We start from the raw sequence: 19,875 nt of genomic DNA, 5'->3' as shown, positions 1-19,875 counted from the left end.
TAAAATGAAAAGCTAACTCTGTACTTCATGAGCTTGAGATACTGTGGACCATTCATGCAAAGAAACTGACTGATATTTGAGGATTTTTCTCACACTTGTACAGGTCTCATTAAGGTTAGAAATACATACGGATATTTAAGTATGATTTGTAGGTAAAAATATTAATTTTCTAGAATAACTTTCAATTTGGTTCATTGGCATTGAAAAAATACTGGAATAAGCTTGAATTTGTTTTTATTTATCTGAATATGAGGCTATGCCAAGGCAGCCAACCAACCAAACAAACAGACAAACAAACAAATGATAGCAGGGACTTAGTACAAGAAAGATTTATTTCTCACTAATATAGGCACAATTGCAAGGTTAGCTGACATTCCAAGGCAACTATCAAACAAAGCCTTGCTCTTCCATATCAACCAAGATTTTGCAGTTGCATCAAAAGACATCCCTCGAGAGGCTTTTGTATAGTTACTTTCATTCTTAAGTAACATATACACATCTGCACAGATTTCTCTGACTAAATTCAATCACAAGCCAAACCCAACCTCAAAAAGGTAGAGAGGTTCTATATCAATCCTTACATGTTCAAAAGGAGAATTAGAAATATTGGTAAACAGCACTAACATCTTTAACAGTTTTGGAGTCAGAAATACTTTGGTTTCAAACCCAGTTTTGCCGGTTACTTCATACATAAAATGAAAAAAAAAAAAAACATATGAATGAACAAATCAATCCCAGTTTGTGTATCTATAAAAATTTCTCTGGGTTTTGCAGGTTAACTTTTTTTAAAAGATTTCGTGACCTTGTTTGTGATTTGATGCCCTATAAAAGGAGGTGCCTTTTGGATTGCCTATCAATAGACTGACTGATTAGAGTTTGTTGGTTTTTAATGAATGGTTGCTCATATTTGGACCCAACATATTTAGATTGTCTCTGGTTACTCATAGGAGGTTGAGTACATGATATCTGCAAGTATGATAATTTACTGCATGACCATGTATAAGAAGACCAGTATGTTAGGCCTGAATGGTATTTGTCAACACATAATTCCCTTAGGTTCGAATAATGCACGTAAGGCTTTCTCTCTGCATAACTGTCTCAGAGCTTACTTAAGGGCAGTGTCAATTGACTTCAGTAATAAATGGTCTGCAAATCTTCCAAATGAGATTTGACTGTAGACACATGTCAGTTTCAGTTATACATTTTTTTTTAAATTAGGAATACAGTTTGAAAATGCTCAGCGAATTCAACTAATTACATATTATTATCATGAGTGAGGTAATACATTACAAGCTATAATATAATTAATCTTACCTTAATGGTTTCTATAAATATATCTGATATACACTAAGAAACTTAATTATTTCAAGCAGATAAATCTGACTCAATATTAGAACATCTCATTTAATTTAGGGAAATTTAATTTAGTAACAAGTCATCATTTTACAATCTTATTTTTTTTTTTAAATAAAAACAAAAAATATGGAACGCTTCACGAATTTGCGTGTCATCCTTGCGCAGGGCCATGCTAATCTTCTCTGTATCGTTCCAATTTTAGTATATGTGCTGCCGAAGCGAGCACTACAATCTTATTTTTGTTCTTCAAAATATTTTCTGTTTGGGACGCCTGGGTGGCTCAGTGGTTGAGCCTCTGCTTTCAGCTCAGGACATGATCCTGGAATTCCAGGATCAAGTCCCACATCAGGCTCCCTGCATGGAGCCTGCTTCTCCCTCTGCCTGTCTCTCTGCCTCTCTCTGTGTGTCTCTCATGAATAAATAAATAAAATCTTAAAATAGTTTCATTTATTACAATCAAAATAGTGGGTTTTTTATCAGAATGATACAACTATTACTTAAATTTTAGAACCTGAAAGTATATTATTGGAAAGATTTATTATATTCTGTTTAGCTACTTGTTTACTTAGTCACTGTTAGTAGAGTTAACATTCATTTTACACTTACTAGATGCCAGGCATTATTATAAATGGGACAATATTATCCCATTTAATTAAATTGTTATTACTAAATTTTATTAAGGATTACATATAGATATATAAAAAAATAAGACTAGTGAAGCTTCCCTATTTTCCTGTGAATAATTTTCAAATTAAGAAAAAATTCTTATTTTTCTTTAAACACTTAACAGGACAAAATATGTGTAATGATTTATTTTAAATGTATTGTTATAAATAAGTTGTTCATTGATAATATACTTTTGAGTTACGTTTTAAAATAACATGTAATAATTCAGAATCATCAATCTTTATAAAGATAAAATGTTAAAATATGCATTTAAATTACAAGAAAGAAAAAGTCAACATCAGTTTATATATATAAGAAGTAGTGCTATAGTATAAGAACCTTCTCACTGTAGAGGCAGCAACTGAAAAAGCCACAGTTGGTTTAGCATTCAAATGACTACATGTTTGCTAAAATTACTGTTTGTTATATATGAACACACTTTTAAACTAATGATAAAACTAGGATTTCTGAGGTTAAAAATATGATAGACTATATATCCTAGTAATTCTAAAGACAGATAAATTATCATTCAAATATATATTTATTGAGCATTTACAATGTAAAAGAAATTATTATGTACTGCTGAAGAGGCATCCGAGTTATTACTGAGTATCAATTAATCCATTCTGGTTAAAGTGATAGATATAAATTCCTTAAATTAAAGTGTAATCAAAACATGGTCAAAGTGTGTTTGTGTGTGTATGTGTGTGTGTATTGTATATAAACAAATGAAAATACATTCTCTCATTTATCCTCAAATGTTCAAATAGTACTACTAATAAACACCATAAACATGAGTCTTTATTCTCTTCCTCTACTTTGTGCCAGATTTAAAGGCACTATTATTCCCCATGCGTAGAGTTGACTATACCCATTTATCTGGAAGCTTCTATTTTTCAAATTATTGTAGAAAATGTCCACAAAAAGTAAAGAATGAATAATAGCAACAATTTTGCTAGTAGTTATATTTATAAATACTTCTAAAGGGAGAAAAAATAAAAACCAAAGAAATGTGTCAACTAAAACTGACAGATCTTACCCACATTTAAAAGTTAACATGGATAAAGAAGATGTGGTTTATGTATACAATGGAATATTACTCAGCTATTAGAAATGACAAATACCCACCATTTGCTTCAACGTGGATGGAACTGGAGGGTATTATGCTGAGTGAAGTAAGTCCATCGGAGAAGGACAGTGTATGTTCTCATTCATTTGGGGAATATAAATAATAGTGAAAGGGAATATAAGGGAAGGGAGAAGAAATGTGTGGGAAATATCAGAAAGGGAGACAGAACGTAAAGACTTCTAACTCTGGGAAACGAACTAGGGGTGGTAGAAGGGGAGGAGGGCGGGGGGTGGGAGTGAATGGGTGACCGGCACTGGGGGTTATTCTGTATGTTAGTAAATTGAACACCAATAAAAAATAAATTAAAAAAAAATAGATAATGAGAAAAATAAATAAATAAATAAAACTTAACATGAAAAAAAAAAGTTAACATGAAGCTGATCTGTATGTGAATAAAATGAGTAATATCAAAGAAGAAGCAAGTTTCAAGTATATCAAAAATCCCCATGACAAGGATGAGCTAAGCAGATGTCATGTTTCACAACAAAATTCATCAGCAAAATTCCAAATATGTGAACTATTTCTTAGGTGCTGGATGTGGAGATGTGTCATCCACTTCCATTAAGGAGACTTATTGCCCCAGCTGCTGGGAGTGCTAATGGCAGGAATGCTTCAGAGGGCAGTTACCCTGGAGATTTCCTCAGCAGAAGAGTTGACTCTCCCAAGGTCAAACTTCTCAAAGCAGTGTACATCCAACACTGTCGAATGAGGTACAAACTATAAAGGCCCAGCCATTTTCCACTCTGATCAGCTATTTTTGATCTACACTTGTCCTGTTCACAAGAGGCTCTGGTGACTATATGACTCTTCACTTTACCTCTCTGCAGATATCCCCCCCCCCCTTCCTTCTATACACTAAACTATGTATCAACAACTGATTTTCAGAGAATCCAACCTCCAACATCTTATAAATACAATCTAACTGAAAAAAATGGAATTAAAATTGGACTCCCTAAGAATGATCTCTTTTCCCCTTATACCTAGGATCGTTTATTCATATTTGATTTTCTGTGAGAAACTATGAAACATAGACATAGAGGAATCTGGAATGAATATTATAAAATCTGTTATATCTATGGCACCTTTGAAGGAGCTATTAGGCCAGGATTTTGATGGCAGTAATCACACAGACCAGAAACCAATAAAAGCCTGGTTTGTTTTCAAACTGTGTAAGAATGGCAGAATTAGACATTCACTGTGAAAATAAGTGTAAAGTTTAGACACATATTCTGTTTTTCACACTGTCTTTAAAAGACAGCAGAGGCCTTAGCATCTTCTATTTTACACATGAAACTATTTTGAAATCTGCCTATGATCACAGAATTTTGTGATGTGCTAAAGTGTTTATAATACTCAGCTTTTAAAATTTCAATTAGCAAGTGCTAATTAGCATCTAAAATGAGGAATAGGTCCCAGAGAGGTTGTAAGAAGAACAAGGAAGATAAAAAGGTGAGAGGCTTAAGTAAAGAAAAAAAAAAATTACTTCAAAGCAGAAAACAGAAGAATGAAGGAACAGAAGGTGAGAGAAGAGAGGACCAAAGAAACTAAATATTCTGAGGAAAGTAAAGGCAAGAAATGCACAAAATTCATTCTCGAAAGACTTATTTTTCTTGCCTTTGCTTTCAAACAAGATTCTGAAAATATTTTGTTTATCTGATTGAATTATCTTTTTAAAATTTACCTCACAATTGAATCTAAACAGAGTAAAATTCAAATCATCTAGTAGTTTGCTATTTTCAGTAGTTAATAATTATAGATATCATCATATACCAACTTCACTCCCAGTTTTCTTTTTGTATTAAATTGTATACATTTCAATACAAAAGTATAGTTTGAGAAAGTTAACAACTCAGTATGTTTTTATGATCATAAAAATTTCAGAAAGATCCCGTAAGATTTTATTTTTTTCATGGGTCGACAACTCAAAAGATTTTAATTAAAAAAAAATCCTTCATATATCCCATATGCACCCAATAAGGCTAAAGTTCTATAATTGACTATCTAAGCTGTAGGCAGTTGGAGACAATTCTCAAATTCCCTATAGGAAGAAAGCCAAAACAAACAGCAGGAAAACAATACGTCATTGAGAACATCACCCAAGTCATGCTTTAGTAAAGGATAACAACAGAAGTCTCATAAGGCAAAGCATAGCAGATGGTTCCAAGAATCCTTTGGACTAGGTTATTTTTGTTCTCAGGCCAGAGCTTATGATGGAAAGCAAATACACTGAGAACAAATTAACTTGTGCATACGGATGTGGGCGTTAGTTCCCCAAGGTGAGAATCAAATTCACAAACCTAACATTTAATCAGAACTGTTGTTTTTAACTAGCATGTCATGCTCTATTGCTTCCAGATAATACACCATGATTTCCAGTCAAATGCTAATGATGAATAGAAATGACAGAATGGAGAGGATAGCACTGAGTTGAACCTACTTTTCTCCAGATAGTGGTGGGGGGTTTGGGGGGTAGGGTGAGGAACAGCACGCCTTCCAACCAGGATATTAAAGAAAACTGGAGTGCATATCTTCTAACTTGATTACATAATTCATTCATAGCTCCATCACTGATAACACACCTTAAAAATCATACACAACTTCACATGTCACAGTGTGGAATATGTAAACATGGTGAACATTGAGGGAATAATGTAATAATACTAAAGAGAATCATGTGTTGTGGACACAGCTTTATTGAATGAAATAATTTGGCTGAAACACTGAGTTTATTTTGACCACTACTTTCATCAGGACTTAAGTTGTTACTTTTTTTCATAATGTAGTACTAAAAACATTGTGTTTATAATTGCCAAATTGTTAAGAGAATTTACCCAAAAAATCACTTCAAAGAAATTAAAATTTTTCAAAACTATATTTGTGTGTTGAGTGTATATGTAAATATCTATGTAGATAATTAAAATATCTTTTCATGTTTATCTTTGAAGACCATATAGAATTGTTAAAAAATAACAGATATGTCCTGATGCAGTTTCTGTCAGTGAAGCAATAACAAGTGTTGAGCTCTAAAAACTAGTACATTTTGTAACTGGATTCTCAAAGAATCTTAAAACTTTCACATTTTCAGGATGCCTGAGTGGTTCAGTGGTTGAGCATCTGCCTTTGGCTCAGGTCATGATACTGGAGTCCCAGGATCAAGTCCTGCATTGAGCTCCTTGTGGGGAGCCTGCTTCTGTCTCTGCCTGTCTCTCATGAATAAATAAATAAATAAAGCTTTTTTTTTTTTAAAAAAAAAAAGGATGGTTCCTTTCATTCTCTTACAGTTTGAATATATTATCACATAAATGATTTATTCCTTCAATATTATAAAGTATAATACAATCATGTAGTATGATGTCAGAGTATGATGTCATATGTGATCATGTTAGTTATCTAACATCTTCTTTATCCTTGTTTTCTTTTTTTTCTTTTTATTTATTTATTTATTTATTTATTTATTTATTTATTTATTTTTTATCCTTGTTTTCCATTGAATATTGTCCAAATTCCCCAGTACTCAACAATGCCCTTCAATACCATGGAACAGGTATGTGTGTGACATTCTCATAGGAGGCATCTGGGAAAGCAGTGGGCAGGGTGAGCAAGGGGGTTCTTTTGATCTTGTCACAAGGACTAGTGAGTGGTACTGGAATTTAGTAGATGATGGCCAGTGATGTTAAACATCCTCCAAAAGAATTGTTATAAAGAACAAAGAATTGTCCAATATACCAGTAGTACGTCTGCTTTATAAAGAACACTTAATCAAAATTTGAATTGAGCATGTCTCCTAAGCTTAGATTCAGCCATTCTAATTCACATACTCTGCTTAAAATGGTCTTGGTATGCCATTTCCCCTTCCTGAAATGTTTTTTACTTTTTCTACTCCTTGTCATCACGAGCTAGACAACTAACTCATTTTCCAATTTCAACCCACATGTTGCTTCCTTAGCAAAGTATGCCCTAGCTCTCTCATGTTTCATTACTTATTTCTCTGTCTGCATCCATAAAACCCAAAACATCCTACATGTGCACCTGTTTGTCTGATTTTACATATTTGCATGCTGCTGCATTTAGACAGGGTATAATTTCATTTTGTTTTAAAGATTTTATTTATTTATTCATGAAAGATATACAGAGAGAGGCAGAGAGAGAGAGATAGAGGCAGAGGGAGAAGCAGGCTTCTCGCAGGGAGCCCAATGTGATCAGGTGCCAGGATCACAGCATGAGCGGAAGGCTGATGTTCAACCGCTGAGCCACTTAGGTGTCCCAAGGGTATCATTTTGTATTCGTGTTTGCATACGGACACTCTAGTATATTGAAGTACATGTATTCATTATATGCTCAATGAATGTTGAATGAGAAACAATAGAAAATAGAGCTAATGAATGAGTAAATAAATACATGCAAAAAATAAGCAAATGGAATTTTCTGAAAGACATGTTACAGTGTTATTTGGGAAAGTGCTCTTGTGAAAGAAATAGCACATTTATGCCTGAAAACCATACAGAAGAATGTGAAATGTTTATAATATGGTATGCAAAATGTCATATTTTAAATGCATAGATAATTCTTTGTGCTTCAAATCAAAGAGTGTGAAAAAATCTTAAGGGTAGAGTTATAAAATATATTTGTTTGACAAAACATGGAACCAAAGTAGATTATAAATATTGTTAGATGACAATATGTTTAATTTTTCCCAAGTTGTTCTGGTTAACGTGTTATTCAGTTCTTTGGACTGAAATGCTTTTTTATAGTTTTATGAAAGTAGTATCAAAATATAACTAACACTGCATAATGAGAGAAACATAGATTTCAAGTTAGTTTATTAAATGCCTATTTAATTTCTATGTGAGTTAGTTTCTTTGCACATTTTATGAATAGTTAATAGTAAAAAAATATAGTCACAGTATCTACCTTCACAAATACTATGCTATTAGGGAAGACGTGATTAAGCAAGTGACTAACACAAAGTTTAATGTTTATAAAAATGAAGCACTTACTTAGTGTGTATTCTGTGGGGATAAAGCTAGGAAAGGCCTTAGATAATTTCAGAAATATGGACAGTGCTTAATAACTAGTAACTAACGTTATATGAGAGTTATCTATACCCATTATTATTAACATGTCTTTATTTTGTCTGGCCTTTTCTCCTAAAATTTTGAATTTAAAAACCTTTAAATTTTGTAAGAATTAAAATTCGTATAACTTTCTATATTCAAAAATACAGAAAACTTGTTTCCTACATTTCATCTATTATTTTTTGCCTATTGATTTTTTGCCTATTTGATTTTTTGCCTATTTGATTTTTTGCCTATTTTTTGCCTATTATTTCATAGGCAAGTTTGGGTTTAAGCCACATAAACACTATTTTAAAATGTCTTTTGACAATTTAACAGGGACTCAGGAATATATCAAAATACTATCAGGAACAATGTCTTGCTTTTTCATTGCCTTTTGTTAGTGTGACTTACTATTTCCCTCTGGCTTTTTCAGCATCTCCCAAGTTAATAGTTTCTCAACTCTTAGATGCCTGATATCTTGTCTTGCCATTAATCACTGTGAAGTTAGCAGCTAGCACACCTCTCAGTATTATCTTGAGTTTAACTCTGTCTACACAACAATGAATCAAAGTCATGAAAACAGAGGATGGTACCAAATCAAAGCACTTAAAAAAATTATATCATTCACACTTTCAGATTTAGAAAATCCGTTGGTTCTGAAAATGTTCTCTTTGAAGTGGATATATTTTAAAAATACTACCTGCTGAAACTTTACTTGATGAAAAACTATTAATTAGGCATAACTTTTGAAGATTATTTTTGCTAAAGAAAAATTCATATCTGGAATAAAAGTTTATTGGATTTCTATTGTTTTTCTAAAATGCTGCTATGTGTTAATCTGTCAATATGTATATGCTTTCTCTTGTATCTTTACACAACTTTACTGAAAGAAGAACCTTAAATTTCACAAATCAGGTGATAAATCAGGTCAGTTAATTGAAATAAAGCAAAATGACTTTGGAGCAAGAAAAAACATGGAGTTGTAATGGGCTAAAAATCCTTGATGGTTAAACCTATGTTCTTTATACTATTTAAAAATTTTCAAACTGTACAGTCTAGGGCATTTTTATTTCTTTTAAATTATGAGCAGTAATTATAAATCTTATTGATATTATAAACTAATTGGGAGGTTTTTATGTGGAAGATACTGTTCTACTATATCATAAAATTATGTTAACCAATAGTTTAAGCCTTTAAACAATCAAAGATAAGTTGACATGTTAAAAAATATCTTTTAAAAATAAATTTCACATAATATGGATAGAATAGAGCTAAATTTAAGCATTCCAGAGGTGGGCAAATAAACGGTGACATGACATTTTTATATGGAAGCAAAATTTTGTTTTAGTTTATTGCTGTCCTGAAGACTATGTCTTAGTATACCTCTCATATTATTAGCCCATAATTTTTCAGTTTTTCAATCTATTTAATATATGTTTTTGCTATCAGATAAACTTCTTCCTAATCAAAAGCAACTTTAAGTGAATCTAACCTCATACTGAGGAGGAAGCCCTTATATCCAAAAAAGGATTAAAACCTTAGCAAGTTAAAAAATAAAATTAGCAGACACATTGAATTTTATGATACTATAAAAAAATTGAGTTATGCAATTAAATTTAAAATGTTTTCTCTATTCTTTATATAATTATGAGGAACTTATTGTTTAAATATGATATATAGAAGAATATTATTTTACACCTATAGGAAATTTACTTAAACTATGGGCTAGTGAAAAGCCAACTTTAGATTTTTTTCCTGTGACCAGCACATAGGATTAATAACAGTGGTCATTCTCTGCCTAGTCCAAAAGGTTATGAGAAATACTCAAACATAGTGGATAGCTATGAAGAGAGCCTTGAATTCTTAAATGAAGGAAATTTAAATAAGCATAAACCCAAATAATCATCAAATATAACAAAAAACCTACCACAAAAATTTGAAAAACACATTTCAAATTACTGACTTGGCAACAATTCATTTTCAGCTGCTAAACAAAATTCCTTCTTGAGTTCCTTTGTCAGATTAATAAACAGACAAATGCAAAATATTTGGATGTTAACAGTAAAAACAAGATAAGGCCTTAGATGTAGGCAAACAACAATCCAGAAAAGACAAATAAATGGAGGGATAATTGAATACAATATTGAGATAAAGGAAGACTGTGGTGTGTGTGTGTGTGTGTGTGTGTGTCTGTGTGTGTGTGTGTCTGTGTATGTGTTGTGTGTAGGCCCTGGCTCTGGCAGCTTAGTATAAATGTAATCCAATAGTTTATATACATTGATATTTTATAAATATTTTTTTTAATTTTTATTTATGATAGTCACAGAGAGAGAGAGAGAGAGAGGCAGAGACACAGGCAGAGGGAGAGGCAGGCTCCATGTACCGGGAGCCTGACATGGGATTCGATCCCAGGTCTCCAGGATGGCGCCCTGGGCCAAAGGCAGGCGCCAAACCACTGTGCCACCCAGGGATCCCGATATTTTATAAATATTATTATCTTTTTGAAGTAAAGGGATTGGGAATGAAGGTTAATAGCTGAACATTTTATAAGTGCATTAGTAATTATGTTAAAATATCAATGTTGGCCAGTGGAAATTCCTAACATAGAAGACCTAAGGTAGACTGCTTAGCTGAAATAATTTTCCCAATATTCAGGGGAGCATAGAAGCTACTTGGTGAGATTTTCTTTATAGCATATAAAATGTTGATGTTAAAGCAGATGAAGTCAGATATTTTATGCATTTCTTAAGTTACCTACTTTAAACCTTACTATAGTGTTAGTAAGTTATTTTTTTCTCTTTTTTTTATAGACATTTTTAAAAAAGAGTCAGAGATATTCATTAACTTGTTCAAAGTCAGGTAGCTTGTTGGGCCACCTTTAGTGGAAAGGTCCCCAAACTGGTCTTTCCACTAAATAGCACAGCACTCTATTCTCTTCATGTAAGTAGGTCTTGTAACAAAATAAGTACCAGTTGTGTTTCTTCTTTTTTTATAATACCCTTTTCTGTGAAGAAGCAGGGATAAAATAAATCAATTAAGTCCTTAAACTAAATAACTTGGTCCTGAAATCCATTCCACACCTGCTAAAAATCAAATTAGGTTCTACATTTTAAATCTCCACAGCCAAAAGTTATTATAAAAATAGTTATCCGATATAACTTTAAAAGTAGGATCTGAAATTAATAAAGACATATATGGAGAACATACTGAAGAATAGGGACTCTAGTGTACAATCACAATACGTATATCTAAAAAAAAAGGGGCTTGCTAGCAGTTTTTTAGCAGTATGCATAGTATTAGTGGACTTTCTAAATTTCAGACCCAGATGTAAGATACCTTACTTTTAACCACTGAACTATCTTGATGAATATTATTAAAGTTTGTTATTACTTTTACTATTGTTATTTATTTCCTGTAGCTTAGATTAATCATTAAAAATATCTTCTGGTTCCATGAATATAAGAAAAAAAGTTCCAGGAGCTAACATGAGAATTGACTTCAGACTTCATCATTTAACATAGACTTGTATTTGCTTAATATTATTAATAGTAAGGGAACTTAAGTATTCATATACTTATTTTCAGAATTAATGGAAAATAGTAATTTATATCAGCATGGCATCAAAAATTGCTCTAACATTGGTAAATTTAAAAAACTCAGGTTCTTAAACTTTTAATTGCATAATAATTTATTTTCAAAATTTAGAAATTAGCTATGATAACTCAAATCTGCTAATCTAATTTAATAGGTCTGAGGTGGGACTGAGTAATCTATCTATAGTAAGACACAGATATAGGGTAGAGCATCGGGTGTTTCATAAGTCACTCTGAGAAATCCTGATATAAACAAGGGACTCTAATGATTGAACAAATTGTAGTCTTGTATAATTAAGAAGAAAACACAATGCTGTCAGTAGTTGTAGAGGGAAAAAAAAGCTTATGTCTGTTTTAATTATGTTACAATTATAAGCATTAAGAGATATTATGTTAGCACTAAGTGTATAGACACCCTCATTCATCCATTCATTCATTTAATTAATATTTATTGAGTTCCTATCATGTTTGTTCCAGACACAAGTAACAAAGTTATAGTGAAGAACAAAGAAAGTTAGGGGCCTTATGTTGACAGAACTGTCAGTCTCATGAAAAACATTGCTATCTCAGAAAGCAAGCAAAAATAAAATAATTAAGCATTCTTACTGAGTTTATAAAGGAAAGAAACCAGGTATTTAGTTACAAACGAGTAGTATTTGAGAGTGAACCATGTCACATAATGAGAAAATGACCTCAGTAAGGGCCTTTCTGAGGAAATTATAGTTAGTTCTCCAAGCAAGCAAATTTAACAGCTTCATATATTTTTTGCCTTGGCCTAGCTATGCCATTCTTGGCCATCCCTGAGCAGGATTCGGGAAATAGTATTTCTGAACATTCTTGCAAAGGTCAGTTCATTTCCTGGGTCTCAGTACACCTCTATCTGCAAAAAAGATAATTTGGGCTTAGATGTGTATTGAGTTTCTTCTAGTTTTACGGTTCTATTTTTTACGTTGATTTTGCTTACTTTACCTTATTTCATAGACACCACATTTAAATGGTGTTAAGAAAAAGAAACAGTGTTCCTCAGGATATTATGCATTATAATTATAGCAATGATATCTTCCAAAATATGTAAAGCGTACCAGAATTTATATAGTTTTGATCTGAAGTTGTCTGCCAGTACATAGAACAGTTGAAAGACTAAATTACTTTAGTTCATTTTTGTAAACCCTGGAAGGGTTTTGTAATTCCATCTCATGGTATTCATGATTTCTAAAATAAGATTCTTTCATTGTATATTTTCAAATAAGAATTTTAGAGACTTGGAAAAATCTATTCATGGACTTTCTTAAATAGAACAGATAAATAATAAATACAGTTAGTGTCAAGGTGTATGGAAATGTAAAAAGTTAAAAGTTCCTTATAAAAATATAAATGTTTAAGGTGATATAAATTATAAACATACAAATGCTAAAGAGGAATAAGGGGCAATGCATAAATCTAATAAAAGTCAATATTATGCTTTATGAGTATAAAACATTAGTACTAATAAATATAAATAATAATAATAGTATGTGGCAAAAATATAATCAGCAAAGAATGAATTTCTGCTCTTTGGCTCAAAAACTTAAGAAATTAGATTGTGAGTGAGCTAATTATCATTCCTTCAAAAGCATATATTATGTTCCTATGATATGTTAAACACTTTGTTATATAATTGGGGCTACTTAGATGAACAAGATATGTTCCTTAGATGATTGGGTGTCTTCTTGGTGATGCAAAGAAATATAAAATGATATTAGCCCTATTTAAAAGATTTTTCAAAGATATCTTATGAATATTTCTGTACAGTATATAATGTGAGTACAAGAGGTTTTTAGTGCTATGCATAAGCTTGACTAGGATGTTTTGAAAATATGAGGGATCCCTGGGTGGCGCAGCAGTTTGGAGCTTGCCTTTGGCTCAGGGCGCGATCCTGGACACCGGGGATCGAGTCCCACGTCGGGCTCCCGGTGCATGGAGCCTGCTTCTCTCTCTGCCTGTGTCTCTGCCTCTCTCTCTCTCTCTGTGTGACTATCATAAATAAAAAAATAAATAAATAAATAAAAAACTTAAAAAAAATAAAAAAATAAAATATGAGAAAGGCTCTTCAGAGGGAACTCCATATAAGACATAAAGTAAAAGACATCATAGGAGTACACATCCTAAAAACCATATTTCTCAAACTCTATTTCCTGGAATTTTTTATTGATATAATAATATTCCAGGTGGAGGAAATTATCATTTCCTAAAAAGTTTAGAAAATGTATTAAACAAAAGTCAGAAGATTTCTTTTACTGAAGGATTTCCAGGTTGTTAACATACTGGTATGTATTATAAGTTTCCAAGATGAGTCAGAGTACATATATGGTGTTGATTCTAGCAAACATATCTGAATGCTATTTCACCTTAGAAACCTATATTGAGAAAATATCTTGTTTCACTCACTATTGTTTAGGAGTCACTAGTACAGATTAAAATGCAGATTTGAAAAATTGCTTAAAGAAGACTATACTGAAACTGTAGTCTAAACTTTACTTAAGCTTGTACGTAATCATTCATTCTTTCCATTGATTTACAAGCAATTCTGTGTTGCAGACACATTGACCCACTCACCATTATTCTAAAAGTGCTATGGGTATTTAACCCTAACCCTCTTTCTACCTGAAACACTCCCTTCTCCTTGTCCACTAGAGCTCCTATTCACCTACAATATCATATTTTCTCCTTCCATTTCTCTGTTCTTTATAAACTATTCACTTATTTGTGTTTTCTTAGCACTTTAAAGGTAGATTTATTATAAGGCATTTATAATCTCATATTATAGTTCTCTGTTTATGAATGTTTGTTGAATTTAACTTAGTTGAAATGTAGGGGATGACAAGTGGACAAGATTGGGGTTGAAATTGTGAGTATAGAAGAGATTGTCTTTATTCCAATGGATAGTCTTTCCTGCTTTGTCGAATATTAGTTGACCATAAAGTTCAGGGTCCACTTCTGGATTCTCTATTCTGTTCCATTGAGGTATGTGTCTGTTTTTGTGCCAGCACCACACTGTCTTGATGACCACAGTTTTGTAGTACAACCTGAAATCTGGCATTGTGATGCCCCCAGCGATGGTATTCTTTTTTAATATTCTCCTGGCTATTGGGGTCTTTTCTGATTCCACACAAATCTTAAGATAATTTGTTCCAACTCTCTGAAGAAACTGCATGGTATTTTGATAGGGATTGCATTAAAAGACAGTCTCTTCAATAAATGGTGCTGGAAAAATAGGACATCCACATGCAGAGGAATGAAACTAGACCATTCTCTTACACCATACACAAATATAAACTCAAAATAGATGAAAGATCTAATGTGAGACAAGATTCCATTAAAATCTTAGAGGAGAACACAGGCAACCCCCTTTTTGAACTTGGCCACAGCAACTTATTGCAAGATACAACCATGAAGGCAAGAGAAACAAAAGCAAAAATGAATTATTGGGACTTCAAAAGATAAAAAGCCTCTGCACAGCAAAAGAATCAGTCAACAAAACTAAAAGGCAACCTACAGAATGGGAGAAGATATTTGCAAATGATGTATCAGATAAAGGGCTAGTATCCAATATCTATAAACAACTTATTAAACTCAACACCAAAGAAACAAACAATCCAATCATGAAATGGGCAAAAGACATGAACAGAAATCTCACAGAGGAAGACATAGACATGGCCAACAAGCACATGAGAAAATGCTCTGCATCACTTGCCATCAGGGAAATACAAATCAAAACCACAATGAGTCCCACCTCACACCAGTGAGAATGGGGAAAATTAACAAGGCAGGAAACCACAAATGTTGGAGAGGATGTGGAGAAAGGGGAACCCTCTTGCACTGTTGATGGGAATGTGAACTGGTGCAGCCACTCTGGAAAACTGTGTGGAGGGTCCTCAAAGAGTTAAAAATACATCTGCCCTATGACACAGCAAGACTGCTGGGGATTTACCCCCAAGATAGAGATGCAGTGAAACGCCGGGATACCTGCACCCCGATGTTTATAGCAGCAATGTCCACAATAGCCAAACTATGGAAGGAGCCTCGGTCTCCATCGAAAGATGAATGGATAAAGAAGATGTGGTTTGGGTATACAATGGAATATTACTCAGCCATTAGAAATGACAAATACCCATCATTTGCTTCGACGTGGATGGAACTGGAGGGTATTATGCTGAGTGAAATAAGTCAATTGGAGAAGAACAAACATTATATGGTCTCATTCATTTGGAATATAAAAATAGTGAAAGGGAATAAAGGGAAAGGAGAGAAAATGAGTGAAAATATTAAATATTTGATATTTGAAAATATCAAAACATGAGAGACACCTAACTCTGGGAAATGAACAAGGGGTAGTGGAAGGGGAGATGGATGGGGGGTTGGGCTGACTGGGTGATGGGTACTGAGGGGGGCACTTGGCAGGATGAGCACTGGGTGTTATGCTAAATGTTGGCAAATTGAACTCCAATAAAATTTTTTTAAATAAAAATTTTAAAAAAAGACAAAAGTACCAAGGGGAGAGTTAAAAACATATTTTAAGAATAAATGTTATGTGGGATTTTGTATCTTATGCATAATTTGTCTGCTGGGCAAGTTACTTAAACTCTCAAACCTTAGTTTCCTCATATGTAAAATTTGGATAATGGTAGTTACTTCCCTGGATGGAGATTAAATGAAATAATTTGTAATATAAAAAAAAAAAAAAGAAATTGTGAGTATATACACAAGAGTCAGAAAAAGTGTGAAATACCCCAAAGTACACTATTTAAATTAGAAGGCAAACTTGAAATTGACAGAAAGCATAAAATACCGAGACTCTTTTTATCAAATGTTCACATAAAGGAGACACTGAAGACATTAACTTACAAAACCAAGAACAAGAAGAAATCCTTTCCACTTGTACACTGTTGATGGGAATATAAAATTGTGTAGCCACTATGGAAAACAATATGGATATTCTTCAAAAAATTTAAAATATAATTACTGTATGATTCAGCAATCTCACTCCTCAGCATATATCCAAAAAAAAATGAGTTCAGGGTCCTAAAGAGGATTTTTACCCCCATGTTTACTGTATAATTATTCACAATAGCCAATATATGGAAACAATATAAATTAGTTTGATGGATAAACAGATAAGAAAATGCTATAAACGCATACAATGGGGTATCATTCAGCCTTTGAAGAGGTAAATCCTACCATATACAATAACATGGATAAACATGGAAGACATTATATTATGCTAAGTGAAATATGCTACCCATAGGACAAATACTGCATGATTCACTTGTATGAGGTATCTAAAATAGTAAAACTCATAAAAGCAGAGAGAATGGTAGTTGCCAGGGACTGGGAGAGGAAGAAATGGGGAATTTTTCAAAGAGAATAAAGTTTCAATTATTTAAGATGAGTAAGTTTTAGATATCTCCTGTAAAACATAGTACCTACGGTTAATAATACTGTATTGTACACTTAAATTTGCTAAGATGGTAATCCAATAATAAGCATTCCTGCCATAAAAAGGAAAAAAGGACACAGAATCAGCTGTATTATCTTATGCAGTTCTTATGAAACCATACATGAAGTGCTCTTTAGTCCTTAAATTACAGTAAATGTTATACATTTTTCTGTGGGTAAATTTTATAGTTAAATATATAACAACTAATTTAAGTTGGTTTCTTTTTTTTCTCAGTTTCCCATTGGATTTCTGGTGATAAAAATCAAAGAAATTGATTTCCCTTTAAAAACTAAACACTGAGGAGATATCAATAATTCCTCTTATATCTTTCAACTATCATCTAAGCATTAATGTTCATGCATGCATTTGCAAATGTCCTAAATCAAAAATAGATCAAAGCCCATATCACCATTATAATACACTAATGTGTGCTTTTTTATATTTATTCTTAAGATTTTATTTATTTATTCAGGAGAGACACAGAGAGAGAGAGAGGCAGAAACAGAGAGAGAAGCAGGCTCTCCATGGAGCAGGGACTCAACCCTCAGGACTCTGGAGTCATGACCTGAGCCAAAAGCAAGACTCTTAATCAACTGAGCCACCCAGTTTCCCTAATGTGTGCTTTTTAACCCTATAATTAATTTCTGACATTCAAAACATTTATAAGTGAAATTGTCAGGAATTATAACTGCAATTTAGGGATTAATTATTTTGAAACAAATTTTCTTTTTTTTAAGATTTTATTTATTTATTCATGAGAGACACAGAGAGAGAGGCAGACATAGGCAGAGGGAGAAGCAGGCTCCATGCAGGGAGCCCGATGTGGGACTTGATCCTGGGACTCCAGGATCACGCCCTGAGCTGAAGGTAGATGCTCAACCAGTGAGCCACCCAGGCATCCCTGAAACAAAATTTTCTATTAAGGATCATTTTATTAAAATAGTAGGATTATATTTGCATCTGCCTTCAACTCAGGTTATGATCTCAGGGTCCTGGGATCAAGCCCAGAGTCTGATCCCTGCTCAGTCTGGAGTCTGCTTCTCTGTCTCCCCCTCACCACCCCCTATGAGGCTCTCCCCCTTTCTCAGAGAAATATTTAAAAGGTAGGTTTTTATAAATTGAATAAAATCATCTCAAAAAAATTTAATGCAGTATAAGAAAAAGGAGAAACAAGTAGTAAGTTTCCACTTTATAAATGAGCTTCCTTTTTTTAAGATTTTATTTATTTATTTATTCATGAGAGACACAGAGAGAGAGCGAGAGAGGCAGAGACACAGGCAGAGGGATAAGAAGGCTCCCTGCAGGGGGCCTGACGTGGGACCCGATCCTGGGACTCCAGGATCATGCCCCAGGCAGAAGGCAGGCGCTATACCTGCTGAGCCACCCAGGGATCCCATAAATGAGCTTTCTATTCTGCCATTGATCTCAAACAATCTCACCCAAAAATATTATACTTTGTTAATTATTATAGATTTATAAGATTTATAACTTTAATAATCTGATAAGATCTATAGTTCTCCTTTCTTAAAAAGTTATCTTGGCTATTCTTTATTCTGCATCTCAGTACCAAGTTGTCGGGTTTTGCTTAGAAATTTATTGAAACTGTAGATTAATTTTGGGGAGAAAGGCTTCTATAAAATATTAAATATTATATCCATTCTATTTTTAAATTTATTTAAATAATATTTTATTTGCAAAATAATGTTTATAATTTTTTCCTTATATGTCTTGAACCATTTTTTTTGTTTGCTTATTGAAAGAATATGAGAAATTTATGTTTTGTATATTGGTATTTTGGCAATTGGCAGCTAACTTGATGAACTTTTTTTTTTTTTTCCAGAAAATAAATTTCCTTTTACTAAATGGGTTTACTATATAGAACAGGGTTTCCCAACTATTTGCAGTGGAACACTGTTGTGTCACAAATGGGTTACAATTGTGGCAAGATATTGATCTGATTCTTCTAGCAATTTCTGTGTGTACCCTGAGATGAAAAATGCTGGATAGTACTGAATAGACAATCATAACATCATTTGTTCTTTTCTTTCTTATTTTCATCATGTTGTTCTGGCTAAGTCCTTTAGTAAAGCATTGAATAGGTACAGTGATTACAGTCTTCCTGCTTTTGTTCCTGATTTTTAAAGAAAATGTTTATAATACTTCACCATTAAAAATGATGTGTTTTTCATTGTTAATAAATAACCATTATTAGGTTTAAGAATTTCCCTTTTATTCTTAATGTTCTGAAATTTTTTAATTCAGAGTATATGGAATTTTATTAAACATTTTTTCTTGCATTAAATGGGATGATCCTATGATTTTGTTTCATTAATCTCCTAATGTGGCCAATTACATTAAAGCTTTCATTACTGCTGGTCTCTTGCATTCTTGTTCATAATGAATTTTTAAATAAAATTCTATGTTCAGTGTAAAAATATTTAATAATATTTTTATTTAGAGATAATTGTAGATTCACATGCGGTTATAAGAAATGCTATATACAGATCCCATGGACCCTCTATAGTTTTCCATTTGAGTCAATAATTCAGTCTATCCCTTCCTTTCTATTTCTTAGCCATTCTATCAGTGACTATAAAA

At 32.7% G+C, this 19,875-nt stretch overlaps 1 protein-coding gene and 1 non-coding gene across 2 annotated transcripts in view; one reads left to right on the top strand and one right to left on the bottom strand.

The window, feature by feature from the left end:
• EYS (eyes shut homolog) overlaps positions 1-19,875 on the top strand; it is a 1,532,152-nt gene that overhangs the window by 29,723 nt on the left and 1,482,554 nt on the right. The window lies entirely within an intron of this gene.
• Positions 1,477-1,582, bottom strand: LOC119874375. The gene has a single exon (XR_005368229.1). It is a non-coding gene; the product is annotated as a U6 spliceosomal RNA (small nuclear RNA).

Source organism: Canis lupus, chromosome 12 (assembly GCF_011100685.1).
Source record: "Canis lupus familiaris isolate Mischka breed German Shepherd chromosome 12, alternate assembly UU_Cfam_GSD_1.0, whole genome shotgun sequence".
Lineage (NCBI taxonomy): Eukaryota > Metazoa > Chordata > Mammalia > Carnivora > Canidae > Canis > Canis lupus.
This window is presented reverse-complemented; position numbering and strand designations above follow the sequence as displayed.